This window comes from Biomphalaria glabrata, chromosome 12, assembly GCF_947242115.1.
Source record: "Biomphalaria glabrata chromosome 12, xgBioGlab47.1, whole genome shotgun sequence".
Taxonomy (NCBI): Eukaryota; Metazoa; Mollusca; class Gastropoda; family Planorbidae; genus Biomphalaria; species Biomphalaria glabrata.
Genome location: NC_074722.1, coordinates 207,388 through 228,426, shown reverse-complemented (window position 1 = coordinate 228,426; position 21,039 = coordinate 207,388). Strand labels below are relative to the sequence as shown.

Below are 21,039 nucleotides of genomic sequence, written 5' to 3'. Positions count from 1 at the left end.
AAGTTACAGTTGCCAGAAGGTCAACTGGGTGGGTTGTATCTGTGCACCTCAGTCTGTGACCAAAGAAATCAAGAAAGAGAAGAAATAACAAAATGATACTTTAATTCAAATGAGCAAAGCAGCAGTTACAAAACACTGCAGATAAAAAAAAAAAAATTAGGAAAAGATCTAGTACATAAACATTAGAAGTGGCCATCATTTTTAAACAAACTTTAAAAAAAAAAAACTGCCAATTATTTTGACTTGTTTCAATTAGAAAAATAATGTACCATAATATATAACTATATATATAAAGTAGCTTTACATATAGAAAAAAAACAACAAATTCTGAAACTTAAAGGCAGTTCCAAGTACAGAATAATTAAAACTGACACACTCTGGTCAACAGTACAGGAAACAGCATCGCCCTAACCCATATAATAATAGGCGGAAGTATAAGCATACAGCTTAGCACTAGTCTACAAAAGTAGCAAAAATAAAAATAGCTCTAGAGCGTCAGTTCACAATTATAAAAAAAATGCTTGCATGACTGTTAATAAAGTCTAGGTCTACTGTTTGTTTTCTTGGTTTTACATGTGTTCCATCACAAATAGAGATTACATCCTAGCCCTAACCAGGACAGTGAGTGTTCATACCAGAGACTATGGATAGTGGATACCCCCATGATCACCATTAGATAAGACAAAGTGAATTAGTATTTGAAAGTTTTAAATAGATTATGGGGATGAACTCAATGCTATAGTGAAGTCTGACAATATTAAATATTAATATAATCTTTGTTTATGAAACAATTTCTTATTTATGATTTCAGACTAAAACTTAAAATGCATTCATAGCAACACACAAACACATTCATATTAATAACATCATAGAAAATGCTAACAGTTTTATTTTAAATATAATATAACATATTATAATTGATCTAAATAATGTCAAGTCACTATTTACACTATAAAAAGCATAGAACAAATTGTGCATGGATGTGACACTAATGAACATTAATATGATAGCACACAAAAGAAGGGGAGATGATGAATTAAAAGCATAATGTAGCAAGGCTTTGGTGTTGTGACTTCAATAATAATAATAATATACCACAGCCCCTCCCTCCTCCAAAAACAAAAAAGATAAAAACATTAACTGAAACAACAAGATGATTGAGGGAACAAAAGGAATATTAAAAACGAATGAACAATGACTGGACTGATTGTCAAGATATACCTATATATAGAACAAGATAGAAATCAATTATGGTGATTCCACCTAATTAGTTCTTACAAAGTACATCACTTGAGTACTTGTACCTGTATCAGAAATGATTGTTCTACTCATTGTCATCTGTTAGGTTTTCTGACTTTGTGACCACTTCTTGTAATGTAACCTCTTTTTCTTCTTCTTCTTCTAGCCAGCTTTATTGCTGCTGAGCTGTAAGCTCTTTTGCAGACTGTGCCAAGGAAAAAAAGTGTGCTGTTTTCTTCAGTTGTTCAGCACTGCCGTACAGGGTGTTGGTTATGTTGGGCTGTAGTGGAAGTAGGGTCTGCCTAAGGTGGATTAGGGAGGAGCATTCAAAGAGGATATGGTTTACGGTTTCAAAGGGGTGGGCGCAGTGTCTGCAAAGGAGGAGTTGTGTGGAGTTTATTTTGTTCAGGTGGTAATTTAATAGTGGAGTGTGTCCTGTTCTTAGTTGGAAAATTGTAGATTGTTCTTTGCAGGGGAGGAAGTTAATACTGTCCAGTTTGTTAGGTGTAGTCATTTCTTTGTACATAACTCTGCCTGTGTTTCCTGATGCCCATTGGTTGAGCCACTCCTCTTTGTGATTGTTGACTAACATTGACCTTAGGGTGAGGTAGTTAACAGGTCTATCTGGTTGTTCCATAGATGAACCTGCCTTTGATAGCTTATCTGCCTTTTCATTTCCCATGATGACAATGTGTCCAGGGATCCACTGTAGTGTGATATTGATATTTAATTTTGATATCATCTGATGGATTATCACAATGAGTGTTGTCAACTCTCTTGTGCTGTTTGAGGTGCTGCTGTTAAGTTCTTGAAGAGTAGATTGGGAGTCTGTAAAGACAACAATATCTGATGGTGGTTGCATTCCTTCATATAATTTGTTTTCCACTGTCTGTAGTGCTATGGTAATGTAACATAAAGTAGGTGACCACAGGTACTCAGCCTGAGGTTGGGAGGAGATCTGAATTTGAAGTAGCATTAGGGAAATGTTCAGTTCTTTCAGATGCAGGTTCCCTCACAAAAAAGGCTCTAAATGATGGTAGAAAAGGAAACAATCTCTTATGTATCTACTGTGTCTGTGTCTTTGCCTCTAGGAATTGTTTTCCCTCTCAAGATGTTCACTGTAAAGAGAACAAAAATTGATCAAAACATTTTCATAGTCAGTGAAACACAAAACTTGGCAAAGCTTTACTTAGGGGTTTAGTATAAAAAAAATATTAATTGATATACATAGCTTTGCTTACCTTTTTATTCCATACATCTCTTGATCAATATTTTGGTTTACATTTCATCTTCATGTCAGTCTACATCTTCATCATGTTGGCCTACATCTTCATCATGTTGGTCTACATCTTCATCATGTTGGTCTAAATAAGAATAAGAAAAACTTTTGCCTTGAAAGGGGAAAAAAATTAATTCTATTGCTTTTCTTTTCATGTTCAATAAAACTATTCTGATGATGCAGCTTTGACTTTATGTTTTAACTTAGTATTTTATGAATAAACTTTAAAGAAAAAAAATACACTCAAGACACCTACTACAGCAGCAACGAATAACTACCCAAATTAAGTGAAAAAAAATTTTAAGTTTTATTAAGCCTTTAAATTCTAAGGAATTTATTGAAGATTTTCAATTATGCCAAAAAACTATAAATAACTAGCTATTTAGTGTATCTAATGTACAGAATACAGAAAGCTTTAATATTTAGAGTGAAAATTCTGCTATAAAGTTTGTGCTTTTCTAGAAAATAAAATCACAACTGTTTAAGTTCTTTTGCTTGTAGTCCAAACTAATTTGTTTTGTTTAGTTGGCAATAGCAATCTTTCCAAATAGCTACAGAGACTGTCTAGATTGTTTCAAATTCTCTAGGTTTATTCTTTTTATATATTCTTTTATTTGATCTCACTTTCTTTATATTGCTTCAGCCAATCTCTATATTGTTTGCTCTCCTTTTTCTATCCTTATGTATTGTATTTCTTTTAGAATGTACTTAAAAATCAAAATGTAAGCAAAGAGCAAATTATCAAGTTTAAAATTCCCACGAGATAAGATCCAAACAAATGAAAATTCAGTTTGATTACAATTATCCTTAGGATTACCACTATAACAATGACAATATAGATGCAAACAGGAACAACATTCACACACAAAACATATAAACACACAGTCTTATACAGCCAGTGCTTAATGAACTAAGTTTCTCAGTGATGTGACAAAAGACTATGAAACACACTGACAGAAAGTAGAGTAAAAGAATAATAAAATCTTTCTGTTCTAGCCTTAATGAAGAGGAGGCGACCACTTTATCCAGATCTGATGTAACTGGTTTAGTGGCTGCAGATAGTCCTCAAGAATGCATAAATGAGATCAGATAATGTTTCAACATTACTTACATGTACACTGCACTTGTTTGATATTCTTGTCAAATGTTTGACATGTTTTGAATGTTTCTTGAGAGCTGAAGAGAATCTACTTCCTTGACCAAATGTCCAGCAGAATAAATGTCATCAGGCAAGATATGAGCATCAAGATGACCACACACAGTCCAGCACACATATCAAATGACCAGGCAGCCATCCATTCTTATGAGAAGACAAAGTCTTAGTGTAGTGACCTCTTTTGCTTGAATTTTTTCTTGTAACTTAGTGCACAAAATAATTGAGAACTGAAATGACTTCAACAAAATATTATGAAAATCTAGGAGACAAAAAAATGCTAAGTAGAGGAAAAATGACAATTATAATACACATTTTGTTAATGTTTTATTTCATGTCAGTTCTCTGCAATTCTATAGAATTTGAAGAGTTAGAGCATGAATAAGATGATAATTCCCCTCTCCCTTTTCAAGTTAGTTGTTAGTAACACCAGGTTAGTAGCAACAAAATCATGTAGAAATAGACATGGCTTTATTTAATTTAGTCTGACTGTTGTTGACTTGTAGCACCAAACTGCTGGTAGGCAACTAAACTGTTGAAGGCATAATATATCTTAGCTAATAAGAACTTGAACAACTTCCTAGTGAACGAAACTAAATATAACATTTATAATACTTGTGATCACATGAAATAAATGTAGTAGAGACTTAAGTAATAAAATTTCTTACAATCTAACTCACTACAATAACACAACCTTTCAGTCTTACATTCTGGAGTCATCTCCCCTAAGACCAAGTGACGACAATGCCACTTTTGCATCATTCACATTCAATCGCTAACCTCTTTCCACAGTCACCATAAAAACACACACACACACACTCCATAACACTTCTGCTTGTCCAACATTCTTTCACTGAATCAAGCCACAAGCATCCTATTTGTCCATATGTTAGACTTTGCAATGACCATGTTTTTAATCATACTAGTTACATTTAGCAGACACTCTGGCACATATTGGAAATAATAGTGCAAATATTATGACTAATCAAGCTTTAAAAAACTCTAAATTAGATTCTTATTTCTGTACCTTGATATCTGTCAACAAAAACAACTGATACATTTGAACCTAAGGAAGAACAAAAAGAATCTGAAATATAAAGTTGTGTAACAAAAACTTGAGAGTTCAAGGTAACAAAACTTAATACATAGATATAAATTCCAGATATAGGCGAGAACCTAAAAAATTGGAATTTAATTTTGTAGCTTGATATCTGTTAACAAAAAATTAAACTTCAGTAAAAAGAAGTGTGATTAAACATTTTAAATATATAAATTCATATGTTGCTAATGACACTGAAAAAAAAAGTGTTTCTGGGAGTAATAAACAGGACTATACATTTGTAAAAACACTGCAGATTATGTATAATATATAATAACCATAATCATATATATTTATTTATTTATTTATAACGGTAATCAAAACTAAGATAATATAATATAGTTTAATATAAAGAGAGAGAGAGAGTTGAATGAATACTTGATGTGCCCCAACAGTTAATAGGACACTTGAGGTGCCACATAAGTTAAAAGACAAGCAGTAGTTAGGACACTTGTGGTGCCCCAACAACTGATAGGACACACATGAGGTGAACAACAGTTGGTATGATGGATGAGGTGCCCAACAATTGATAGGACAGAGTGCCCCAACAATAAGAGTTGTTAGGATGAATGAGATGCCCCATGATAGGATACTTTAGGTACCCCAACAGTTAATAGGAGTCTTGTGGTGACCTAACAGTTGGTAGGAAAGAAGAGGTGCCTTACCAAATGATAGGATATTGAGGTGCCCCAACAGTTATAAGGACATTTGAGGTGCCTAAAAAGGTGCCCTACCAAACAATAGGACAAGAGGTGCCCTACAAATTGATAGGACACTAGAGGTGCTCTACCAATTGATAGGATGCTTGAGGTGCCCTACCAATTGATAGGATATTAAGGTGCCCCAACAGTTATAAGGACATTTGAGGTGCCTAAAAAGGTGTTGAAAAACTTGTGGTGCCCCAACAGCTGATTGGACAGACTTGAGGTGGACAACAGTTGGTATGATCGATGAGGTGCCTAACAATTGATAGGACATTTGGAATGCCCAAACAATTGATAGAACACTTGGAGTGCCCAAAAATAAGAATATTGAAGTGCCCAACAGTTGTTAGGATAAATGAGATGTCCCAACAAATGATAGGACATTTGAAGTGCTTCAACAATAGATACAATACCTAAGGTGCCTCTAGAGTTAAAAGGATATTTGAGGTGCCCAAACAGTTGTTAGGACACTTGTGGTGCCCCAATAACTGACAGGACATACTTGAGGTGCCCAACAGTTGGTATGAGGGATGAAGTATTCCAACAATTGATGACCATATAGGTGCCCAACAGTTGGAAGGTATTGATATTTTGTTTTTTTGGCACATCAGCACAATTAAGGCTATGTCATGCCCATAATCCCTCAAGGGTTATTCCCCCTTCATAGCTCAAGAGCTAAGTTTTATACAGTTGGGTCATTAAAAACAAGATTCATTCACAGCTCAGATGGTGAAAATAGTAAACATTTACATAAATTAATAAAAATCTATTTTAAATATTACATATTCACAATTGCTTTACCCTATCACAAATCAAACACTGGTAGACAGTTGAAGGATGAAAAAGGTGCCATAAAAATTGACCAAACACTTCAGTTGCACCAACAATTAAGTAGTAAATAGTATATTGAAGTTGGACAGTGATTGTAAATTTTGACACAGGCAGACAATATTTTTATGCCAATGTATATTATATATCTCATCAAGTAATAGTCAGTAATTTTGTGCAGTACAAGTATATATATTGCATTGAAGTTGAACTGTAATTGTAAAATTTAACCCAGGCAGACAGTACATTTGTGTTTATTATATATCTCATTAGTAAATAGTATGTAAACACTCGTAGACAGATGAAGTCAATAATTTTATGCCAATGTATATTATATATCTCATCAAGTAATAGTCAGTAATTTTGTGCAGTACAAGTATATATATTGCATTGAAGTTGAACTGTAATTGTAAAATTTAACCCAGGCAGACAGTACATTTGTGTATATTATATATCTCATTAGTAAATAGTATGTAAACACTCCTAGACAGTTGAAGAATGAAAAAGGTGCCCCAAAAATTGACCAGACACTTCAGGTGCACCAACAATTAATTAGTAAATAGTATATTGAAGTTGGACAGTGATTGTAAATTTTGACACAGGCAGAAAATTTTTTTATGCCAATGTATATTATATATCTCATCAAGTAATAGTCAGTAATTTTGTGCAGTACAAGTATATATATTGCATTGAAGTTGAACTGTAATTGCAAAATTTAACCCAGGCAGACAGTACATTTGTGTATATTATATATCTCATTAGTAAATAGTATGTAAACACTCCTAGACAGATGAAGTCAATAATTTTATGCCAATGTATATTATATATCTCATCAAGTAATAGTCAGTAATTTTGTGCAGTACAAGTATATATATTGCATTGAAGTTGAACTGTAATTGTAAATTTTGACACAGGCAGACAGTACATTTGTGTATATTATATATCTCATTAGTAAATAGTATGTAAACACTCGTAGACAGTTGAAGGATGAAAAAGTGCCCCAAAAAATCAACCAGACACTTCAGGTGCACCAACAATTAATTAGTAAATAGTATATTGAGGTTGGACAGTGATTGTAAATTTTGACACAGGCAGACAATATTTTTATGCCAATGTATATTAAATATCTCATCAAGTAATAGTCAGTAATTATGTGCAGTACAAGTATATATATTGCATTGAAGTTGAACTGCAATTGTAAATTTTGACACAGGCAGACAGTACATTTGTGTATATTATATATCTCATTAGTAAATAGTATGTAAACACTTGTAGACAGTTGAAGGATGAAAAAGTGCAACCAGACACTTCAGGTGCACCAACAATTAATTAGTAAATAGTATATTGAAGTTGGACAGTGATTGTAAATTTTGACACAGGCAGACAATATTTTTATGCCAATGTATATTATATATCTCATCAAGTAATAGTCAGTAATTTTGTGCAGTACAAGTGTATATATTGCATTGAAGTTGAACTGTAATTGTAAAATTTAACCCAGGCAGACACTACATTTGTGTATATTATATATCTCATTAGTAAATAGTATGTAAACACTCCTAGACAGTTGAAAAATGAAAAAGGTGCCCCAAAAATTGACCAGACACTTCAGTTGCACCAACAATTAATTAGTAAATAGTATATTAAGTTGGACAGTGATTGTAAATTTTGACACAGGCAGACAATATTTTTATGCCAATGTATATTATATATCTCATCAAGTAATAGTCAGTAATTTTGTGCAGTACAAGTATATATATTGCATTGAAGTTGAACTGTAATTGTAAATTTTGACACAGGCAGACAGTACATTTGTGTATATTATATATCTCATCAAATAATAGTAATTTTGTGCAGTACAAGTATATATATTGTATTGAAGTTGGACAGTAATTGTAAATTTGGACACAGGCAGTAATTTTGTGCTGATATATATTATATAACTCAAGTAACAGTATATATATTTATATATACATTCTATTGAAGTTGGACAGTGAAAAGATTAAGAAGCACTCTTCAAAGTGATGAGCTCTATCAGTGCTAGTATTCAATGACATTACAGGAAGATAATCAGTATTGAAATATATTACTGATAATTTTGATTTTCATTTTTAATTTTTATGTTCTATATTTAGAAAGCTGTTGACAGTATTGTTCTTGTCAAAATTTGGTATCACTGATATTGTGTCCTTGTTAAATTTTGTCTTTTTTCAATGTGTAAAAAAAATATATATATATATGATCAGAACATAAGGTTTTAGAGGTCGCAGATTTAACACTGTAGATTTTTGTGTTTAGACTATTGTTTATTTTAATGTTTACATTGTATTAATATTGTGCACAATTTCTTGGGGTCTTTAAGTCATTTTTATTTATATTTGTAAGTATATGTAGTATTTCTTGAAAATTTTCTGTCTTTTTCCTGCTGTGCTTGTTTGTTTTTATATATAGACCAAATCATGCTTTTGGAACAGGATGTGCTTTAGGGTAAGAGAGTGAGGTAAATGTGTTGCTCGAATCCTCCTCAATTTAATCAAAGTTTTCAGTGCACTGAGTCATCATATCATCATTTATATAATTGTAACATTTTGGTATAACCTTTGTTACATTTTTTTTTTACATTATAATATTTTATTAATTTTGTTTTCTCTTTCTATATGACAAAATAATATATTGTAAAGACATAATAATTGATTATGACATTGATTATTAGATTGTTGACAATTTAGTGTGTTATGTTAATCACAATAGTATTGGCTTGATAATATTGTCAGTGATTGTAAACTATAAAAGATATTAGATATCATTATTATCTATAAAAAAAGTACAGAATGCATTGGTACATTTGATAAGTATTAATAGATACATGGATGGATATACTGAACTAAAGAAAGTTGCTGAATTGTTTGGTCTTAAAGATGAAGAAAAGAAAGATGTTTTGACATAAATGGAAAGGAAAGAAAATCAAGTTGATATTTTAAAGAGTTGGCGAGAGCACAAAGAGAAGAGAGAAATGCAACTAGATGCTGAAAGAAATTAAAAGGAAGCAAAACCAGACAAAGAATCAGAAATTAAAAAAAAAAAACAACTGAAAAATAAAAGCTGCAATTCCAAACAAGGGAGAAAAACAGAAACTACCAAGCATGAACATATAGAGAATATTTACAAAGCACAAAGAGAAGAGAGAAATGCAACTAGATGCTGAAAGAAATTAAAAGGAAGCAAAACCAGACAAAGAATCAGAAATTAAAAAAAAATAACAAAACTGAAAAATAAAAGCTGCAATTCAAAACAAGGGAGACAAAACAGAAACTACCAAGCGTGAGCATAAAGAGAATATTTATAGGCAAAAAATGAGGGACCTTAAAGAAACTGATGAAATACTGAAGTTATTTTCAGACTATCTGTAAAACTTGCAATTACAATGAAGATACTTGTTCTAATATATTCATATGTAAACTAAGTGGCAAGACTTTTCTTGAGTGTTATTAACTCATTAATAGAGAGAACAAAGAAAGAAATGCATCCTGTTAAAAGCAATATTATTGGAATCTAGATCACCAAAGAGAAATTTATTATCAACATTAAAGACAAGAATCTAATTCTCCAAAAATATAATGTACCAAGAAATAGATAAGGAATTGGAAATCAGAATAGGTAACAAAGTAATAATGCTAATACAAATGAAGTTCCAACCTACAGTATATAATATTGAAGTAAAACTGGAATTTTTTCCAGCATATGTTAATGGTGTACTAGTGAAATATACCACAGTCACTAATGATAAACATGTTAAAACAAGATACTATGACAGGTATAACTAAGAAAATATAACAGGTATAACTAAGATAATATGACATGTAAAACTAAGGAAATATGACAGGTAAAACTAAGAAAATATGACAGGTAAAACTAAGAAAATATGATGGGTAACAGTAAGAAAATTATGCTGGCAAAACAACAAGATATCATGTCCAACAGCATTTATTGACTGCCCATGGATAACAGAAAGAATCACAGCTATGGTGATGAAAAATGTTTGTCCCCTGATTATTGGAAATATTCACTGTTACCATGTTCATCTTTCACCTCACCAAAAAAGACTGCTTTTGGCATACGTTCATCACCCATATGGAATACATGCCCTGCCCAGCATAACTGTCAGACCAAAAGAAGTCTCTCTATTTATAAGACACAGAAGAGAGCACATGGTTGCATGCGGCTTCAGGGTGAGAACGCTAGAGGTCACTTACAAAGGCAATAATAACTACTGAATTGATGATAGAACTACTCCTGGCTACTCTCCATTTGAATTGATAATTGGATGCAATCCAAAGAGTCCTTTAACAATATTTTTTTAAAAGTTAATTGGAGGCTATATGTTATTAAAGAATGAATTTGAATTTGTAAATAAAGTAAGAGAAAACAGTTATTTTACTTCTAAAGTAGCAAGAGCTAATTCAGATAAGCAATGAAGAAGACAAAGGAACATAAAAAGTTAACACTGCAACATGAGAAGGCTGATAGAAGATTAAGTTTTTGTGTGGTTGGATTACTGGAAAAATTTAAAGATCTGAAATGGAACTTTATAATTATAAAAAAAAAAATATGAAATGGAACTTTATAATTATAAAAAAAAAAAAAGTCAATTATATGATCAATATTCATGTCGATGGAAATGTGGTTCAGTCTTAGGTTTAGTACTATTTTTAATGTACATAAATAATTTACCAAATTGAATAAGTTCAGGAACAAAAGTCAGATTGTTTCCAGACAATTGAATAATATATAAAACAATAAAAACAACTCAAGATACAGAAATTTTACAAAGAAAATTAGATGAATTACAAAAAAGGGAATCACATTGGAGCATGTCTTTACATCCAGAAAAATGTCAGTTATTTATAGTAACAAAAAAACTAAAACATATTAATTTCAATTATCTCATTTATGGCAATAACTCAAGCTCAGATAGGAAAAACCTACCAAGTGTGCAGCCAAACATTAAGGACTCACCACCCACAAAGGAAAAGTCCTAAGCTAATGACAGTAAATTTATCAATTAAATGTGTTTCTCCACAACTACTTAATTGCAAGTGCAAATGTTGATTAGTGTGCGTTGCATCACGAGCGGCGATATTTCCTTTGATGGACACGTTCATATGTTCCTTGAGTGTGACTTAATTATTGTTACAAACCTTCCATCGCAATATAAATGAAGACGTCTAACACAGTTATACATCCTTATGAATTTCTTTTTTAAGCACTCAAAGAATGATTTCACTGGGAATTGCAAATACATTTTGATCACCACATTAAGTGCAGAGATGAAAAATCTGCGAATTATCACACATTTGTACACAAACGTTTGTAGATATCCTCATCACAATTAAATAGAGATGTTTCGAAACATCACTGGTTACATCGCTTCACAATGTCTCAGTGGATGAGAGATGAGCGTGATACAAACGACACAAATCCCAACTGTTCCTGCACAATCATATACATCTGATGGCTTCTATTTTCATCCTTTTTTTTTAACATTTGTTTTGCAAACGTGCATCAGTTGAATAGCTGGAGCCCAATAAAAAGTTTCAGGCTTGCATTTTCGGCTGACTCCTGTTTTGAGCTTGTCGACCGACAACTTCATTTTGATGAACTGACTGTAACAATATTTTTGATGACGTCGTGTTCAAGCTATTGAAGGTGGTCTACAAGCATCCGGTTTGAGGGCTGAAGCAGCCTCACAAACTTCGCACTCAACTAATGTCGAGTGAGTTGAATCAGCCTCAAAGCTTGCACTCAACTAATTATGTCCCAACTATTATTCAACTGAACTGAAATAACCGGTTATTTCACAAACTCATTCTTCTATATTTTTATAATGCCTTTAAACATTCCAAGTTATGATGATGCTTTGTCCAAGGCATTGTAGCACGTGAAAAAAGCAAAACAAGAAAAAGGATGTGCACTGCTGGGTTGTCTACAAATGCACACAGACATAACCAACTATTTTGTCTTGGATCAACAATTCAATTGATGACTATTAATACATCTAGTCCTCAGCTAAAAATCCTCATGTTTAAAACATAATACAATATCCTTTCCTATAAGTACAAAGATGGCCACCGAGACCGATCTTCTTTGAAAAAGTCCTCAACTACATCCTTTTAACATGAAGATGGCTAAAGAGCCCAGTCTTCATTTTTAAAATTCCTACGTTAATCATTCCTATGAACACGAAGATGGCTAAGGAGTCCAGTCTTCGCTTTTAAAATTCCTCCATTAATCATTCCTATAAACACGAAGATGGCTAAGGAGTCCAGTCTTCGATTTTAAAAGTCCTCCATTAATCCTTCCTATGAACACGAAGATGGCTAAAGAGTCCAGTCTTCGCTTTTGAAAAGTCCTAAGCTAAACATAGTAAAGTCATCAATTAAATGTGTTTTCTCCGCAACTATTTAGTTGGTCTGCAAGTACAAATGTTGATTAGTGTGCGTTGCATCACGAGCGGCGATATTTCCTTTGATGGACAGGTTCTTATGTTCCTTGAGTGTGACTTAATTATTGTTACAAACCTTCCATCGGAATATAAATGAAGACGTCTAACACAGTTATACATCCTTATGAATTTCTTTTTTAAGCACTCAAAGAATGATTTCACTGGGAATCGCAAATACATTTTGATCACCACATTAAGTGCAGAGATGAAAAATCTGCGAATTATCACATATTTGTACACAAACGTTTGTAGATATCCTCATCACAATTAAATAGAGATGTTTCGAAACATCACTGGTTACATCGCTTCACAATGTCTCAGTGGATGAGAGATGAGCGTGATACAAACGACACAAATCCCAACTGTTCCTGCACAATCATATACATCTGATGGCTTCTATTTTCATCCTTTTTTTTTTAACATTTGTTTTGCAAACGTGCATCAGTTGAATAGCTGGAGCCCAATAAAAAGTTTCAGGCTTGCATTTTCGGCTGACTCCTGTTTTGAGCTTGTCGACCGACAACTTCATTTTGATGAACTGACTGTAACAATATTTTTGATGACGTCGTGTTCAAGCTATTGAAGGTGGTCTACAAGCATCCGGTTTGAGGGCTGAAGCAGCCTCACAAACTTCGCACTCAACTAATGTCGAGTGAGTTGAATCAGCCTCAAAGCTTGCACTCAACTAATTATGTCCCAACTATTATTCAACTGAACTGAAATAACCGGTTATTTCACAAACTCATTCTTCTATGATATTTTTATAATGCCTTTAAACATTCCAAGTTATGATGATGCTTTGTCCAAGGCATTGTAGCACGTGAAAAAAGCAAAACAAGAAAAAGGATGTGCACTGCTGGGTTGTCTACAAATGCACACAGACATAACCAACTATTTTGTCTTGGATCAACAATTCAATTGATGACTATTAATACATCTAGTCCTCAGCTAAAAATCCTCATGTTTAAAACATAATACAATATCCTTTCCTATAAGTACAAAGATGGCCACCGAGACCGATCTTCTTTGAAAAAGTCCTCAACTACATCCTTTTAACATGAAGATGGCTAAAGAGCCCAGTCTTCACTTTTAAAATTCCTACGTTAATCATTCCTATGAACACGAAGATGGCTAAGGAGTCCAGTCTTCGCTTTTAAAATTCCTCCATTAATCATTCCTATAAACACGAAGATGGCTAAGGAGTCCAGTCTTCGATTTTAAAAGTCCTCCATTAATCCTTCCTATGAACACGAAGATGGCTAAAGAGTCCAGTCTTCGCTTTTGAAAAGTCCTAAGCTAAACATAGTAAAGTCATCAATTAAATGTGTTTTCTCCGCAACTATTTAGTTGGTCTGCAAGTACAAATGTTGATTAGTGTGCGTTGCATCACGAGCGGCGATATTTCCTTTGATGGACAGGTTCTTATGTTCCTTGAGTGTGACTTAATTATTGTTACAAACCTTCCATCGGAATATAAATGAAGACGTCTAACACAGTTATACATCCTTATGAATTTCTTTTTTAAGCACTCAAAGAATGATTTCACTGGGAATCGCAAATACATTTTGATCACCACATTAAGTGCAGAGATGAAAAATCTGCGAATTATCACATATTTGTACACAAACGTTTGTAGATATCCTCATCACAATTAAATAGAGATGTTTCGAAACATCACTGGTTACATCGCTTCACAATGTCTCAGTGGATGAGAGATGAGCGTGATACAAACGACACAAATCCCAACTGTTCCTGCACAATCATATACATCTGATGGCTTCTATTTTCATCCTTTTTTTTTTAACATTTGTTTTGCAAACGTGCATCAGTTGAATAGCTGGAGCCCAATAAAAAGTTTCAGGCTTGCATTTTCGGCTGACTCCTGTTTTGAGCTTGTCGACCGACAACTTCATTTTGATGAACTGACTGTAACAATATTTTTGATGACGTCGTGTTCAAGCTATTGAAGGTGGTCTACAAGCATCCGGTTTGAGGGCTGAAGCAGCCTCACAAACTTCGCACTCAACTAATGTCGAGTGAGTTGAATCAGCCTCAAAGCTTGCACTCAACTAATTATGTCCCAACTATTATTCAACTGAACTGAAATAACCGGTTATTTCACAAACTCATTCTTCTATGATATTTTTATAATGCCTTTAAACATTCCAAGTTATGATGATGCTTTGTCCAAGGCATTGTAGCACGTGAAAAAAGCAAAACAAGAAAAAGGATGTGCACTGCTGGGTTGTCTACAAATGCACACAGACATAACCAACTATTTTGTCTTGGATCAACAATTCAATTGATGACTATTAATACATCTAGTCCTCAGCTAAAAATCCTCATGTTTAAAACATAATACAATATCCTTTCCTATAAGTACAAAGATGGCCACCGAGACCGATCTTCTTTGAAAAAGTCCTCAACTACATCCTTTTAACATGAAGATGGCTAAAGAGCCCAGTCTTCACTTTTAAAATTCCTACGTTAATCATTCCTATGAACACGAAGATGGCTAAGGAGTCCAGTCTTCGCTTTTAAAATTCCTCCATTAATCATTCCTATAAACACGAAGATGGCTAAGGAGTCCAGTCTTCGATTTTAAAAGTCCTCCATTAATCCTTCCTATGAACACGAAGATGGCTAAAGAGTCCAGTCTTCGCTTTTGAAAAGTCCTAAGCTAAACATAGTAAAGTCATCAATTAAATGTGTTTTCTCCGCAACTATTTAGTTGGTCTGCAAGTACAAATGTTGATTAGTGTGCGTTGCATCACGAGCGGCGATATTTCCTTTGATGGACAGGTTCTTATGTTCCTTGAGTGTGACTTAATTATTGTTACAAACCTTCCATCGGAATATAAATGAAGACGTCTAACACAGTTATACATCCTTATGAATTTCTTTTTTAAGCACTCAAAGAATGATTTCACTGGGAATCGCAAATACATTTTGATCACCACATTAAGTGCAGAGATGAAAAATCTGCGAATTATCACATATTTGTACACAAACGTTTGTAGATATCCTCATCACAATTAAATAGAGATGTTTCGAAACATCACTGGTTACATCGCTTCACAATGTCTCAGTGGATGAGAGATGAGCGTGATACAAACGACACAAATCCCAACTGTTCCTGCACAATCATATACATCTGATGGCTTCTATTTTCATCCTTTTTTTTTTAACATTTGTTTTGCAAACGTGCATCAGTTGAATAGCTGGAGCCCAATAAAAAGTTTCAGGCTTGCATTTTCGGCTGACTCCTGTTTTGAGCTTGTCGACCGACAACTTCATTTTGATGAACTGACTGTAACAATATTTTTGATGACGTCGTGTTCAAGCTATTGAAGGTGGTCTACAAGCATCCGGTTTGAGGGCTGAAGCAGCCTCACAAACTTCGCACTCAACTAATGTCGAGTGAGTTGAATCAGCCTCAAAGCTTGCACTCAACTAATTATGTCCCAACTATTATTCAACTGAACTGAAATAACCGGTTATTTCACAAACTCATTCTTCTATGATATTTTTATAATGCCTTTAAACATTCCAAGTTATGATGATGCTTTGTCCAAGGCATTGTAGCACGTGAAAAAAGCAAAACAAGAAAAAGGATGTGCACTGCTGGGTTGTCTACAAATGCACACAGACATAACCAACTATTTTGTCTTGGATCAACAATTCAATTGATGACTATTAATACATCTAGTCCTCAGCTAAAAATCCTCATGTTTAAAACATAATACAATATCCTTTCCTATAAGTACAAAGATGGCCACCGAGACCGATCTTCTTTGAAAAAGTCCTCAACTACATCCTTTTAACATGAAGATGGCTAAAGAGCCCAGTCTTCATTTTTAAAATTCCTACGTTAATCATTCCTATGAACACGAAGATGGCTAAGGAGTCCAGTCTTCGCTTTTAAAATTCCTCCATTAATCATTCCTATAAACACGAAGATGGCTAAGGAGTCCAGTCTTCGATTTTAAAAGTCCTCCATTAATCCTTCCTATGAACACGAAGATGGCTAAAGAGTCCAGTCTTCGCTTTTGAAAAGTCCTAAGCTAAACATAGTAAAGTCATCAATTAAATGTGTTTTCTCCGCAACTATTTAGTTGGTCTGCAAGTACAAATGTTGATTAGTGTGCGTTGCATCACGAGCGGCGATATTTCCTTTGATGGACAGGTTCTTATGTTCCTTGAGTGTGACTTAATTATTGTTACAAACCTTCCATCGGAATATAAATGAAGACGTCTAACACAGTTATACATCCTTATGAATTTCCTTTTTAAGCACTCAAAGAATGATTTCACTGGGAATCGCAAATACATTTTGATCACCAGATTAAGTATAGAGTCTCAATGAATGAGAGATGAGTGTGATACAAATGACAATCCCAAATGTTCCTGCACAATTATATACATGTAATGGATTAAATCTTTTTTTTTTACATTTGTTTTGCGAATGTACGTCAGTTGAATATCTGGAGCCAAATAAATAGATGAGCGGCAACATTTCCTTTGGTGGAAACGTTCATACTGATTGTTCATTGAATGTGTTAGGGTTAGGATTTTTTGCATGCAATTGTATATCATATCACATGGAATAGTAGATTTTTTTTTTCACATTAACTCCCAACAATAGTAACTTGAATCATCCCAATCTCCAAGTGGCAAAGTGAAAGTTGATGGTGATTCACAACTTTTCATTTTTGTGTTTGAATTCCATATTTAGAATACATTACTATTGAATTAATCCAAATGACAAAGAATCCAATTCCATTATTTGTTGAAATATATTTACATTTATACAGTTGGAATTATTTCAGAGCAATTCAGTTTTTCTGAAAAATTTAATAGGAACATCCACATATTTTAACTGAAATTAAAATGGTATATCACTAAGTTTAACAAATGAAAATTCAGTTTACTTTCATAACTAGACACTACTAAAACAAATACAATACAAATTTCTTTAACTAGACAGGTGAACTTACAAGTTGTGTGTGAAGTTGTTATGTGTTTGTGAAGTAATTACTGACATCATAATATACAAAACAAATACAGGAACCATGCATACATATACAACATACAACTAATGCAGGATATTTAAAGTAACATGCACAAACAACATACAACTAATGCAGGATCATCACTTTACAAAAAAATAAATGCTGTGAAGTATAAGAATATTTCTTACCTTATTCTGACTATGGCTCCATTTGAAGAAATTGCAGATGAGCTTTAGATAAAACATGTTGACCATTTGTAGATCGATAGAATCTTTTCACAGTGAGAGAGATGTTTAATGTTCCTCCTGCAGCCTTGAAATGTTCATCCTTTTTCCTTGACCTCATGTTTAATAGACCATTTAGTCCCTAGTTGATTTGAGAAAAACTCACTGTTTAACAGATATATATCACATCTAAATGCATTACCATATAATGCAGTATTGATAAAATAGTGCAACTAAATATTTTTTTCAAATAATTAATTTAAAAAATTTAAATCTAATGCAAACAAATAAATAAAAAACTTGAAAAACAGAGCTAGTTTAAAAATACTTCAAATATCTTTAGTATAAGTACAAGTTTTAAAAATACCTAATTTCCCAAGTTGGCCTTATAAGCTGCTATATCTGGACTTTTCTTTAAAAACATTTTCAGAAAAAAAAAACACTATACAGATCTGGCTTTTGTTTTGTGCTTTCATTCTAAACTAGCTCTGATTGTCTGAAAGTTTAAGAAACTATTGCTAGGGTCCTAAAACATACAACAGAATTAGGCGCATAGTGTAAAAACAATGTATCCTAAAGAAGAAGTTCTTGGGTTATAGAGTAGAAAAATATTTATTACCTTGATCTGTAGATCAGTAGATAAACTTATGGCAATCAAGGCATCAGTGGAGAATCAGTGCACAATGATTGAGCCACTAACCCACAGATCAGCAACATGTAGTGTCTGTCTTTAAAAAAAAAACCTGAAATGTTGAAGCAAATTTACAAATTGAAATAAAAATGTCAATAATATATTTAAAAAAAAAAAGGAAACAGAGTAATTGCCCTTGCCCATGTGTATAAATTTTTCTCCATAATTATTTTCCACATTCTGGCAGAATTGTTAATGTTTCAATTCCACCCTGTTATGATTAAACTTCAATAACATTTTTGTTTGTAATCAGAAAACGTTACATTTTGGTATAGAATTATAGGACAATGCATGCTCTTTTTATATAATACAGTATACTTTCTAAAAACAAAAATATATATTTAATAAATTGTCAACCTTACAAATCAGAGGGTAAGTTATTATGAAAATGTATGCACTATTCAAACATTCTTACAGTCAATGTGAAGCAGCTCTTGCGTGATTAAGTACACCACTTTATAAAAGTTTACATTTTGGTCCTAATTGATTCCCTTTAGAAGAAAATGTATCTTATAAACCTAAAACTAGAGCAATATCTGAAAATTTGCTGGCCAAACAACCCATGGTTAACCATTGACCATAGAAACAGTTGAGCTTAACACTATCTGACCTATGATCAGATGGTCTGAAACGAGTACTCTAAAACTCTAGACATTGTGTTTATATAATAGATTTTTTATATGTTATAAATTTTTTTTTTTTTTTTCATTTTGCTAAAAGATATTTGACTGGTACACTAGAATTCAACTCACCTATTGTTCTCATAGAATTACCTAAGTAACTTTGGACACAAACTTGATCTCCTTGGCCTTGGGCTGACATATCCAGACTCCTGAAGTGATTGAAGTACAGTAAAGTACTACCACTGCAAGAAAGGTATACACACTGTTTGGCAGAGTGACTTGGCAATGAAGACTTGTATATCATAGGGGTGCATTGCTGATAGCTGGTACCCAGAAAACAGTTTAGATCACATTATCTTATTTGATTGACCTAAATTTTAAACTAATAAGTGCCTTTGAACATTATATTAGTTATGATGATGCATTGTCCAAGGCTTAGTAATGCATCAAATAAACTTGATCACTATAACAAGAAGGTTGTTTAGCAAACTAAATACCAATAGCTTTTATTATTTTTTTTCAATAGTAAAATTTGTGTTGTGAATGAAAATAAAACTTTGTACTCACTGTGTAGCCATCTTCATAGTGAGAGAGATGAACTAGACACACCAAACATTTGTTAATATGTAGTACAGGATTATGCTAAACAAATCTGAAACATGACCAAAACACTGAAAAATGGTAGAGAAATATGTATAAAAAGTTCTTTATTATTTTTAACATGCAATGATAAATTATTTTAGAATTAGCAGTCAAAGAAAAAAAAAGTAAGTCTTACTTAAGCCTTGAAAGCTTTAATTCATAAAAATGCCAACGAGAAAACTATTATCTGATAGCAGATTACCAAGGAATATTTGTTGCTTGGTTGACAAATTGGTACTGTTGGCAGCAGAGAATGTGTGCTTGTTAAGCTGATGATATATGGAAACATCATATACTGAGCTAGAATATCTCTTAAATACAATATCTCATGGTATTTTAAAAAAAGTTTTTTCTATGGAAACAATAGTAAAGCCTATAAGTATTACATAGTTTGACTAATTATGTTAAATAAGATATAAAGGAAAAATACTTGCCTTATAATTGGACTTCCCATGATGTTTACCTCTTGTTTCAATTACCTGGACTGTCTATTTACAGCTTTGGCTATTTATCTCCCAAGCTAAAAGTTGAATCAATACTCAACATCTTGAACTATTTAAAAAAAAAGTGCAAGCTAAATAAATAATTTTACAATTACAGATTAAGAGGCAATTGTTATCTGAATTCAACCAGATATCAAATAGCTGAGCTGGGGGGGGGAAGTATTTAAAAAAATTAGACAAGAAAGTAGATCAGAAAAAAAAGCAGGGTTGTGGTATCACATATGTTGCCTTGTTTCAAGTCTCCTAGTCCTGCTCTTCATATTAACTACTTGTAGATGGTTTTCATAATCTGTATTGGCACTCCATTTCTTGAATAAGATCTATTCACCATCTTAATCTGAAAAATGTGAAAATATAATTGTATTTAACTTGTTACAATAATCATGACTATATGTACCTAACTCTAAATGCTAAATGACAGAAATGAGTGTTTTTATGTAAATAATTTCAAAGCAATTACTAAAGACCAAGAGGACAAAGAATATTCAAAATGTTATCTAAGGGTACCCATGATGAAAAAGCTTAGTAAAAAGCACAAAT

At 32.8% G+C, this 21,039-nt stretch overlaps 1 long non-coding RNA gene across 9 annotated transcripts; it reads right to left on the bottom strand.

Annotated features, from left to right (window-relative positions):
- Positions 1 to 85: 85 nt before the first annotated feature.
- Positions 86 to 21,039, bottom strand: LOC129922005 (uncharacterized). Of its 9 annotated transcripts, none has more exons than XR_008773939.1 (9): positions 20,133 to 21,035; positions 19,922 to 20,025; positions 19,484 to 19,677; positions 18,660 to 18,783; positions 18,005 to 18,182; positions 4,699 to 4,737; positions 3,630 to 4,203; positions 2,481 to 2,603; positions 86 to 2,357 (listed from the first exon to the last, which is right to left on the bottom strand). It is a non-coding gene; the product is annotated as an uncharacterized LOC129922005 (long non-coding RNA). The 9 variants fall into 9 exon arrangements; XR_008773937.1 differs by having other exon boundaries at positions 19,922 to 20,006; XR_008773940.1 differs by having other exon boundaries at positions 19,922 to 20,006; positions 20,199 to 21,035.